Source organism: Hippocampus guttulatus, chromosome 1 (assembly GCF_054856545.1).
Source record: "Hippocampus guttulatus isolate MCC_2025c chromosome 1, RoL_Hgut_1.0, whole genome shotgun sequence".
Lineage (NCBI taxonomy): Eukaryota > Metazoa > Chordata > Actinopteri > Syngnathiformes > Syngnathidae > Hippocampus > Hippocampus guttulatus.
This window is the reverse complement of record NC_141261.1, coordinates 24683355-24695390: the sequence shown is the minus strand read 5'-3', so window position 1 is coordinate 24695390 and position 12036 is coordinate 24683355. Positions and strand designations below refer to the sequence as shown.

At 44.3% G+C, this 12036-nt stretch overlaps 1 protein-coding gene and 1 long non-coding RNA gene across 2 annotated transcripts in view; one reads left to right on the top strand and one right to left on the bottom strand.

Annotated features, from left to right (window-relative positions):
- rarga (retinoic acid receptor gamma a) overlaps window positions 1-10496 on the bottom strand; it is a 63686-nt gene extending 53190 nt beyond the window's left edge. Inside the window, exons 1-2 of the mRNA XM_086122035.1 lie at window positions 10241-10496; window positions 1868-1938 (exon numbers count right to left, since the gene is read on the bottom strand). The gene's annotated coding sequence lies outside the window, so the exon portion shown is untranslated. The remainder of the gene's footprint in view (window positions 1-1867; window positions 1939-10240) is intronic.
- Window positions 874-10689, top strand: LOC147211105 (uncharacterized). The gene is made up of 3 exons (XR_015102049.1): window positions 874-978; window positions 1081-1474; window positions 10437-10689. It is a non-coding gene; the product is annotated as an uncharacterized LOC147211105 (long non-coding RNA).
- Window positions 10690-12036: the final 1347 nt, after the last annotated feature.

Genomic DNA, 12036 nt, shown 5'->3' with positions numbered 1-12036 from the left:
ACTTACAATGATCAACATTTTCGGACATGTGACGGTCCAAACCAATAACTGAGTCCTAATTAATTTACATTTGTTCATTTTCTGCACTGTCAATTTGGAATAAGCTCCTATTTTTGAATAACGAAAACATTTTTAACTGATTCGTTGATTAATCGACAAATTAGCTGATTATCAAAATAGTCGCTAGTTTCACCCCTAATTGCTTTTTCCATTGTCTTTTGTATGCTGCTAAACGGACCAGCTTGAGTTGCAGAGCGGAGAGGATTATGGAAAGAGTTTGAACTCAGCCACACATCAAACACTTTCTTCAAAGATGAAGTCATCCTCACAATTTTCTCTTTCCATGATGTGGTAGAGGACTTTGGTGTACAAAGCGCACACGCCAACTTCGGGTCCAGCAAAACAAGAACATGCACACACCACAACAGGAAAACACAGATGAGGGAATCCAATACATAAATACAACCAGAGCGGCAGAAAATCGCGCAAGGAAAACAAGAAGAAGAAGAAGAAACGGCCTCTCCTTTTTCCGAGAGCCAGAGAGTATGGAGGTGTTTGTATTCCTCAGCTCAGAGAGAAAACAACTTTTCCTCTGTATGAAGACAACTTCCATGTCTGATTGGAGCCCCGGGCACCACAGCAACACAAGGCGGGCCCAAACAAACGCACGCAAAACACACAAGCAAGTGCTAACAGATTTCTTCATAAATGCTCAGAGCATGCAAATAGACACAAAGACTCCTGCAAATATAACCATAGGGAATGACTTTCAAATTGCTTCCTTGTTAAATATAGTGCTGTGGCGGAAAGATAACGCCCCTGCACGTCCCCTCCCCACAAAAGACACACCTGTCTAGGCTACCGTCCGCCAGGTCTTGATAGCCGGAGAGAGCGGAAACCTGCAGGTATCAACAACTCCCTGCTCGGAGGTCAAGAATGGCGGCCAATACAGTCACACGAGCCGCCGCCAATTTGCACGTATGAATAAATAAACCAAATGCATTTCTGCATCCAACTGGACTCGTTGTGACTTTTTCTCTCTCTCTTTTTTTTCTCAACGATCCCTCACTCTTGCTTCAGGCCTGCCAGGGGAGATAAAACTGCAGAATGGCAGGTGCGGTGCTGGTGAGCCACCACTGCAATACGACAACACAGCACAAAAGCTACACGGACACGTGAAACAAGTAGAAACATGCCGTGACATCAGCCGTCGGATCTCTCCGATACGCACGCCGGTAACAAGTGGAACCTGTTAACCGAGGCAATTGGGAGATACCATTCACTGACAGGCCACCAACTATGGGAGCACAATGAAATGCTCTCCATGTCAGCTAAGAGCTGTGCTATGCGCAATACAACTCACTCCACAGGAAATAGCCTGTGCTACTAAAAAGGTGGAAAACAATACTGGGCTTCTCCAAGTTTCCAGCATGTTCGTTATAATAAAAAACGTCAAGGACTGGTGACTCCTCTGGTGAGTAGACATCAAACACATGCAGGCGTGTACACAGCAACACGCGCACATATGCTAATAATAAAGCGCTCCGCGGGCGCTGGGTAACAGCCACTAATAAGCACATGTGTGCATGGAGCAACATGCAGGCACACATTTTCATATGAATGTGCTGTCTCGTCCATATTAGCCTAATCAAAGAAATGTGTGTGAGGATTATGTTTTAGCGTTTGTTCATGATCAAGTTTGATTGAGGCAAGTGCAAAACTAGCTCTGTCTTCAATTCAAGACCGACTGCTGCAAAAATAAATAAATAAATAAATTAAAAAAATCTTGCTGCTAACAAACGCAGGCTGAGGGAAAAGAAAATTAAACACATTTCAGACTTGAGAAACTTTTTGCGTGTGGACTCACCAATTCCGGTGCGAGCGAGGCAGGCTGGCGGATGAATGATTTGAGGGAAGGGTCTGATGAGCCCAGCTTGCCTGGAGGAAAAAAAAAGGGAGACAAGATGTGTGCACGTTCATCAGAGTCCTTCTGACAGCACCAGCAGGGCAGCAGCCAACCTCTCTCTCTCGCTCTCTCTCTCTCTCTCTTTGGACTTTCTCCTCCTCCTTCAAAATCACTCTTTCACTCCTCTCCTCAAACACTCACTCTCTCACTCGCGAGGAAATAATTAGACTGTCTGATTCATAACGCCGTCCTTGGTCATGTGACCCAACACTTGAAATATACCGTACAGCACATTTTTTCACATGCCACAAAATGCCAGCAGGGAGAAAAAAGGGGCCCAGAGAGTTTCTGTTTTTAATTCTCTCTCTTCTTTGTCTCTTGGCTGAGCTTTTGGTTGAGTTCATCTGCTCGGCTACAGAGTTGTTTACCAACTAACAATTTGTGCATGGTGAAAAGGAGGGCCGTGCTGTCAATAAGCATCACAATTAATGAATTTGCAGCTCGTGAACAGGATGCGACAGTGTCGGAAGCACCACCAGTGATCTGCCTTTGTCCCATTTTGATCTCACCCAGATGGCGTTTAAGAGGTTTTGACTCCTGCCCAGAGTGATTCCTTTCATCAAAACGCAAGGCACAATTCACGCCTACCTGCTTTCATTGTGGCAAGATGATAGTTTCCCCAAATCATAACTCTCAAGACCAGAGAAGTACAGATGCGACACAACACTAAAGAAACATAATGGGGAAGTAGAACCCAAAGCATTCTGCTCTAATTGAGGATAAATTGAAGCCAGAATATGGCTTTCAAAGCATTTTGGGGGATATACAACATCTGTCCACATCCTGCCAAAGCTTGTGTCGTTGAAGATGCCTTCAAGCTTGAGGTGGCGTTTGCCAAAATGAGCGGCTTCAAGTGAAACGGCGGCATGGCGACTTCAGGGGAAGTTGTGTAGCATGGCAGAGTGCAGTAGCGACAACTTTGGGTGTGCCCCTGAGCGTGCCCCTCTTAGCCATATGAGATCATATGTTTCACATCGGTTTATGTGTTTGTGGTTCTGGGCGTGTGCTTTGCTTTTCTGAATGTAATGTTTCTCAACTTGTTTTGCTTATGAGGAGCACTCACCTCACAACTAGGAGGAGAGGACACACCTTAACTGGCACCTCAACAGGAACCTTTAGTGAGCACAGGTCAAATTTTCCCCAGAGTGCAAGCCAATGTTTAAAAAAAAAAAAAGCATTCTTCTTGACACTGTCAAGCGCGATGAGAACGCAGCCACCACCATTCACAACCAAAATGCTGAAAGACAACTCAAAGTGAAATACAGTATGTGTTTTGCTTGCTTTGCATTTCTGTGAGGAAAGGGAATGCCATTCTGGCATTTCCATTATTTATTTTCCACATAGCATCATTGCTCAAGTCATTTTTCAATGTTTTTGGAAGACAAGAAAAAAAACATTTTTAGAACACACGTTGGTATTTTGTTAATTGATATTTAGCAAAACCTTCAACCAGATGGGTGAACAAGTGAGCAAAAGGAAAAGGACGCAATACAAAATACCACCGTGTGTCCCAAAAATTGTGTATGTTCTTGTTTTCCAAAAACATTGAAAAGTGAGTCAGGGAATAATGCCACATAGCTGACGAAACATAAAATGATGCCTTCGGATGGACACAGGGACGCAGCCACGATGAGGATGCTGCATCACGTCTTCATTATTATTACCATATATGACCTACTGTGTGGAAATATGGGGAAATGCCTGCAAAACAAACACACTCCCTATTCTAAAACTACAAAAAAATGCAATTCGAATTATTAATAGATCAAAATATACGGAACCCACAAATCCACTATTTATCAAATTAAATACGATGAAATTTTATGACCTGGTTGACTTTAAAATCGCCCAATTCATGTACAAAGCACACAATAACCTGCTCTGCCAAAACATTCAGATGTTTTTCGAAATTCGAGAAAGCAGCTATGATTTAAGAGGTACCAACCTATTCAAAAAACTCAGAACAAGAACAAACATCAAGCAAAGAAGTGTATCTATCAAAGGTGTTAATCTGTGGAATAATCTCGAAACGGACCTGAAAATGAGTTAATCGCTTGCTGAGTTCAAAAACAAATTCAAAAAAATAGTACAAACAACCTACATCAATCAGAGTTAAAATGATAAATTCAAAACATTAAATATAATGATAAATCAGAACTAAGTTGATAAATAGAGAAAGGTATTGAAATATCCATTATGAATACAAGAGAAAATTGACACAAGAGTGCCAGGGTGTGGATGTATATAATCCCGATACAAACCAAAAGTTGTAAAAATATCACGGTTAAGGGTAAAGTATGAGTCTTAATGGAGACTTCTTTCTTCTTACTTTTTTTCTTCTCTGATTGATATAAAAATGATTTATTAGATATAAACACATAACGGGGTAGGACTAGAAATACGTTTTTTACTTCTTCCTCCTCCCTTGAACATAATAACTGTGTTGAATGAAGACTGATTTCTTTCTTTTTACTATTTTATCTACCTTATTTTCTGTCAAATTATTACTGTATATGTTTTATGTTCAATAAACAAACAAATATATCACTACAAACGTCTTTACCCATTGAAAAGGGCCTTTTGATTGTTAAATGACTTGGCTGGAAAACCTGGCTGGCTCAGCAACAACTATGCAACCTAGCAACTTGTTTTGTAGCCAAGGAATGCTAGCCTGTGGACTCTTGACAATGTCACTGGTGAGTGGTCAGGGATAGCAAGGCCATCTCTGCCGGCCTAAACGCCATCAGAAGCACTGACGTAACATTTACAACCGAAATGATCATACATTTTCCATGAAACAGTATACCCTATATTCCCAACAGCCTAATCTGTTCATCTTGTAGAATCTCTCGGCTGCACAGCTTCCAGTCAGTGAATGCAGATATTGGACTTTTTTGTCCAATCAGATTTCAGGGTGTTTGTGCTGCCATGTCTGTTGAATCTGTCTTGGGCCTTTACCATCAGCAGTTGCGGCGGAGGATTAGAAATGTTTCTTTAGCCCGTTCGCTGTCATGGACGTTTAGATTTATCATTTGGAATCTGAGTGTTTGCTGACACCGGCATTATCAATCCGTCAAGTACGTTTTCAACACACAGGCGAAGGGGTCTCGCCCAGCTTGTCGCTGAAATTCGGCTTTGTAGAGCACTTTAATGACAAACAGATCCCAGTAGCTGCAGCACTTTGGATTTAAGATCAACACAGCTTTCGAATAGAATATAAAGACGCGTCAAACAACTCATTGGAAGTCGAATATGTTCAGGCACCTCCCACTCAAACACAGTACATATATTTGTACAGTATAAACACAGTGGGCCCTATTTTGGTAGACTGGCGCTTGTGCTTTGTTTTCATGCCAGCGCAAGTCTAGTTTAGAATGTTTGGCATTGTGTTATGTTGATCTGGGCGTGCCAGTGCACGAAGCAGCCTCGTCCCCAATGCACCTGATAATTTGATGACAAAAATGAGTCTGCGCTTAACATAAAGGCGGGCAGATCCTCATTTTCATGCAGGGACTATGGGTTGGTTGGGCATGTTTATGAATTTGGTAGACACGCTACGCTTCACTGGGTCTTGCTGCCTTACAACCCAGCGCATCTGCAAATGTGGTTACAAAAAGTCAACCAGATTTTAAGCTGGCAAAAAGCAGGTCTAATTTGATGTATTCGATCGAGACGCAGGCAGAAAATTGGCGCTCCACCGATGTGTGTGGTGGATGTAATGTATTTCAATCAGAAATATGACACTAGTGTGGGACAATCACTCTGAAGCATTTATTGAATGGATTGTAATTGTCACCATCTTAAGAGAATATTTTAAAAGCAGCCCCGTCTCTATTGTGGGGAGGGGGGATGGGGAGGGGACATCCACAGCGTCTTCGCTACCGCAACACACACACACACACACACACACACACACACACACACACACACACTCACACTCACGGTCACACTCATGCTCACACTCACACTCAGCGGATAATGCTCTGTGCTTCCAAGCCAGGGGCCTGGATATGATCCCCAAGTTGGGTATATTTTTTCTTCAGTTGTTTCCGCAATGTAAGACATTGCGTACTCGGGTTTGCGCTTCGATCGCCCTGATTTTGATGCAAATGAGAGAGCGTGCGGATTGGCTGGGAAAAATCTACTTCCATTCCACAACGGCGCACGAATGCGCAAAACCCCCATGATGCCCAATTCTACTGGCACAAAGTCTAGCAAAATACCAAAAGAAAGAAAAGACTGCACTAGATTTGCGCCCGGTAGGAAAAGGGGGGCCGAGTACTGTAAGTGTTGCAGTCGCATTCTGCATCCTCACTGATAGACGAACCCCAAAAAAATGCCTGACACTCAAAATGATTGTCAACTGTTGCGTGTCAGATGGAGCCGATGGAAATGGAACAAAACCTGCAAGATAGCAACCTATCCAAGTAAAAGTGAGACAATTCAGGTGTGTGACTACGTAGTTGGTCCATGGTGCTTTTGCTGTACAAATTTTATGTTGCAGATTTTGTAGCTCTTTAACTCATTCAGTTCCAGCCAGTTCTAGACCAAGTTTGAAAAGACGTTTAAAAACGTCTTTGGGAGTGAATGAGTTAAGTGAGCAGGTATCGTGAAATCGTTCACATTATTTCAGCATGCCACTACATGTGTGTTACATTTCATTTAAACTGTTCAAGCTAAACCTCCAGTGGGTTGCCATTTGGCTGGGATGGAAATGATGGAAATTGTGAGAGTTGTGAAAAAAAAAAACTTTACCGTACTGTATTGCACTTGAATTGCCAATGGTCTACAAACAACTCATTCTAATTCTTGTGAGTGAGTAGTATGAAATGCGGAGCTTTTTAAAAATGATCAATTCATGCATGCATGACTTGCTGTAAAGCCTCATGGAAAAAGATGCCCCTCAGTGATACTGTCCCCTCATAACATTCTCTCAGAGCTCACAGTTATATGAAAAAGATACATCTGATTTGGATGCCGCTCACTTTTCCCACTGAACGAAGTACATTTGTGAGTAAATTGGGACAAGATCATCCATTCTGTCCACGTATACTTCTTATGACGTTGTTTGTTCACTCAGATTGTTCGAAGGTCAGAGAGGCTTGGCTCAATGAATGTTGGGAAATACTGGACTAATGTATGCCCCTATGTTTTTTTATGTACAGTACATATGCTCCTATCCATAAATGACTGAAAAAGCAGTCAGAGGCGCTGCTGCTTTTCTTTTTCTCTTTTTTCAGAAAGCTAATATTCAGGAAGCGCCCATCTTAGCTACTCTGCAAAAGGCACCTCCCCAGATCCTTATCTCGTTTACATTTGATTCATGTGTTGCTTATGAGGCCACTGAAGCTAAAATAAATCCCTTAACTGTTTATATAGCAGTGCTAAATCAGCAATTGCGTAATGCGAAACAAGAAGGTAAATACCTCCATGGGACTTTTAAAGACTAACTGTATTAGTCGTTAGAGTGATGTGAATTTTGAGTCAGTGCGATAGCATCGCGCTGACTGAAAGCATACAGAAGTGACTGAACGTGCAATCAAGTACACGAGGATGGTGTCAGTGTGCGGGCTGTGCCCTGGCCCTTCTTCAGTTGTGACAGAGGGAGGCAGATGTGTGCGTGCGTGTGTGTACAGCAGGCACTTGAATGCGCCTTGGTGTCTGCAGCATGGATGAGTGTGCGCAGGCAGTAGCGAAGAGAGGGTCAGAGGTTACTAGTGTTTGTGTTTCAGTGTCAGTGAAGTGTGCTTCAGGCAGAGATTTATGATCATTGTGTCTGGGAGCCTGCAGAATGGCGGATAATGAAGACAGATCGGGCTGCTATCTCTCTCTCTGGGCACCACTGGAAACATGGCCTTTTGCCCTCGCCATTCGTGTGTCATTAACTTCAACCAGTGACATCACAACGTGCCGCCCTGACATCAAACCGAACACGAACACACTCGCACAGCTCATAGTTGACTGCGGAGAGCTCGATTCCTCCCAGGAAGTCATCCGGCAAACGCGGGCGTTCTTAGGCGCCAAGCTCTGCAGCTCCTCTGGATGTGTTTATGAAGGTATGAAATATTCATAAGAGCCGGTAGTGTGTTTCCACTTAAGATTCAACATATTTGCATTCACGGAGCAACGCGGCCGAGGCCTTGGGGTTTGCTGGCAGAGGGAAAGGAGCAAAGGCAGAAGAGGAAAGAGCAAAGAGTGATGACAGAGGAGGCAAGAAAGGGAGGAAGTCAGGTCCGGTGGTTTTACGGAGAAAAGGGTCGAAAAAGACGATGAGAGAGAGCCGTGCGAAATGGCACAGGGAGCCAAAGCAAAGGCGGGATTGACGGAGGCATACATTTTAGAGCGAGTGGGGGCTGATGGGATTGGCGGTGGTGGTGGCGAGCATGGAGCGGGCGTCTGTGGCGGCAGCTTTACACCAACCAGTAACACGATGCCTGCATCGACATCACTGTTTCCCCGTGTTCAGATTGATGTCGTGTCAACTTTGGACGTGCCGTGAGAAAGGCTGGGCAGGCCAAGGAGAGCCAGCGCACCCGGCTCACCTCTGAACACTTACCAACACTTGCTTGCTTGCAGAATGAAACACACATCCGCAGAAATGAAGGAGCTCATTCATGCCGCCTGGCAAACTCTGCTCATTTTTAGTGCAGCTACCTTGAAGTACACACCGGAAAATGATTTACTCAGAGCAAAGCAGCAAAGTAAGCAGGCGCCCAGGGCCAGCACAGGTTTCCACCACAATGTATTGTTGGAGCAAAAACAAACCAGCACAGGGCATGGAAGAAAGTGCCTCTTTTAGTACAGTGGAACTGCAGGGGGTGCAGCAGGACAGGGTTTGCGCGTGTGCTCGCACGCATAATTTTGGGGTGCATTCAGAGGTTGCGGACACAGCTACCAGTGTGCGTGCCAGCAAATGAGCACTCTCGCCTGTTCCCCAACATGTGTGTCCAATGAAAGGTGAACGTCTCTCCTGTCTATACTTTGTTCCAAAATCAGCCATGATGTCACCGTGAACCCATCTTGAACCCACCTCTGTCAAAAAGCATTACTCCAGCCCCCCCCCCTTCCCCTCCGCCCCGTTTTCCTCGTTCACGCTCTACTCCTGCCTCGCAAATTCTTCTCGAGCTCCCATTCTTTGCCTTTTCCTCCTTTGTCATATTTCCCTATTTTCAGCGTTTCCCCTCTGCACGAGTGTCCGCGTCTTGCCTCGCTTGCTAGTTAGCTCGCCTCGCTCTTTCAACAAGGGTGCAAGCATATTTTTGCCAACGTGGTTAATTTAATCACCCCAAAACAGTGGTCGTTTGCCAAAAATGCCAGGACGTTCTGATTACCACAAACTTTGTTTAAACTGTGGTTTGACCCCCTCCCCCCACCCCCAAATGCTCACAGCGCATGCAGAGAAGCCAAACGAAATAAAAGTAGCAAAAGTAAGGAATAAAGGGAAAACGCAAACGTAAGAAGGAAGAGAAGGGGAGAGAGGGAGAAAGAGGGGTGGCGGGGGCAGTGAGAAGGCAGCCAGAGCGCCACATATGGAAGTGATTCTGTAATTACTGCAAATCTGTGAGCTCAAAGGGAAAGGTCTTCTTTTCCATGCCTCTTTGCCTGCGCATAAAACTGCCCTTGTGAGAAAGCTGGGCACACGACACTGCAGCAAAAAAATGCATTTAGTTCTGGCGCGTGTGGCTCATATATAAACATGTAGTATTTTGGAACTTGAGACTGCTTTTAGCCACAAGAAGAAAGAGCGGTTGATTATGCATGGGCTTACTTTTCTGCTTTCATTGCTCAATACGGCTCTGCACTTTCTTCTTTTCTCATCTTAATCAGCCGCACTGCCAACTAATCCAAAACAATACTGGGAAGGTTCTGCGTGGGATCATTTTAAATCTCTCACCGGCCGCGCAACGAGCTGTCATTACTTAGTCACATAAAGGCCACATTCAACAAGTTACGTGAGGGATGGGTGGCAGGCAGGCTGGCAGACAAGGCGACGGTGATGAAAGTTGCCTCTGGAGCCTCAGGCCAAGTAGCAGGCTTGGCAGGCAGCTTCTTGTGCTCCACTCCAAGCCCTAGAAACACTCGCTACAGCTTGCAATTACGTTGTGCCATGCCGGAACGTGTTCACTTCTGTTGATGGGTGCGCGCCTATCTGACACATTGATAGATAAAACGGTAAACACAAGCCGATCTTGCAGCGGCGTCACGAAACCACCACCCCACCCCGTGGTATGCCTTATCAACGAGGCAATAACTTATGTAGAGCAAAAAGCCTACCTTTTCTTGCGCCCGCTGCTGTGTGCCGTGTGTCGGTTTCAAGTTTTGAGATTCGAGCGAGTGACTGACTGGCAGGCCGACAGACAGCAGCAGCAGACTTGACTGTGACGGAGACAGCAAAGTCACAGACGAGCTTGTCAGGAGTCTTCCTTCGTGTCAAGAAAAACGGTCAGCGTTTGCTCTTAACGCCTCACAGATCAACATTGGAGTAATTCGTCCGATTTTTCTCGGTGGCTGCCATCGCCAATCCGTCAACGGGTCCGGAGAAGATGAGGGGCGTCGATGGGAGCCATCCAGTGTGCACATTCCTAGCACGGTGACTCCCCCTAGCGGCAAGAAGTTGGGCTGCTGCAGAAATCGGACTTTAAAAAGTACATTGCTTTGGTCTGATCGGGTATTATAAACTTTACGCATCACCTTCATTGGCTTTGAATAAACTTCGGAACACACGTGTCTTCTCAATGTTTCAGTACATCTTGCACAACTTGCTGTTCTCAACAAGGAGCTGAAATTCATGTGTTTGCTTCACACGTATCGACCAATACACTTTCTGTTTCAGTTCGAATTGGTATTTAGACAGTTCTTGTTCATATTTTGACATTTAAAAGACCCTTTCATATTGTATGTAAACAATCGACACCAGTATTCGCTAAGTATGTCTCTGTGTCTGAAAAGGATTGACTACCACTGACTTGAGTTGAAAATGAGAACTTTTTATGTTTTGGGTTGCACTGCAATATGAACTACTAGGTACCAATCATGCTCCCAATTTACTTAAGAACATCAAAATTATGTCACTTATAGCGTGGTAGTACATCTGTCGGACTTCAGTGCAGGCAGTGTGGCTTCAGTTCCCACCACGTATAAGGAAAATTCACGAAATAAAGGGACACACTAAAATGCTGAGTGTAAAAAAAAGCTTAATGTTTGAAAGCTACGACCAATCGACACCAAATTTCACATGCACATCTCTACCATGCCCACATAATTGATTTTCTGACATTAAGCCTCCAGTTGTAACTTTTATTCATGGAGCGTTTTCGACTGTCAAGAAAGAACTAAAACTAATATTTAAATAAACACGTCCATAACAAAATAAAATGAAATGTATGCGAGTGTGTGTGTGTGTGTGTGTGTTTGGGCAGCCACCGGATGATGGAAATACACTGATCGATAGTGCACTCCATTGACGATTTGAATCACATAGAATATTTTCATCTCTTGGTATTCCCGGTCTCCAGATGCCTAAAAAATATGCATACTGGGTTAATTGGTCCCTCTAAATTGTTTGGAGGTGTGATTGCGAACGCGAATGGTTGCTTGTCTGTGTGTCCCCTGCGATTGGGTGTCAACCAGTTCCTTTTATTGTATTTACCCGTGTGACAGTTTGTTCAAATACTTCTGACAGACTGAAAATACTCTGCATTAACTGGATGTAAATATACATATTTATGTGAAAACCTATAAATCAAAGCTGAAAATTAACAGACTCAGCCATACATTTATTGACTGTAAATTCACATCCCTTGCAGTAGTGCTGAAAGGCAAAAGTAGACCTACTGTTAGATGTACATATTGCGTGCCACTGTGGCAACAGTTTGGAACGACTTCGTCTTTAGAAGCAACATGCACCCGAGCTGGTCAGGGGACTGAGGGGAAGCAAAGAGAAGCAGTCACGATGAGCCACGCCTTTTGTCCATGTGCTTCATCCTCTCGGCTCCAATTCCCTGTGCTGTGCACCACTCGCACGCTCCGCGGTTTTGCATAAAATGTGTATCAGTGGGACAGCGCTCGAG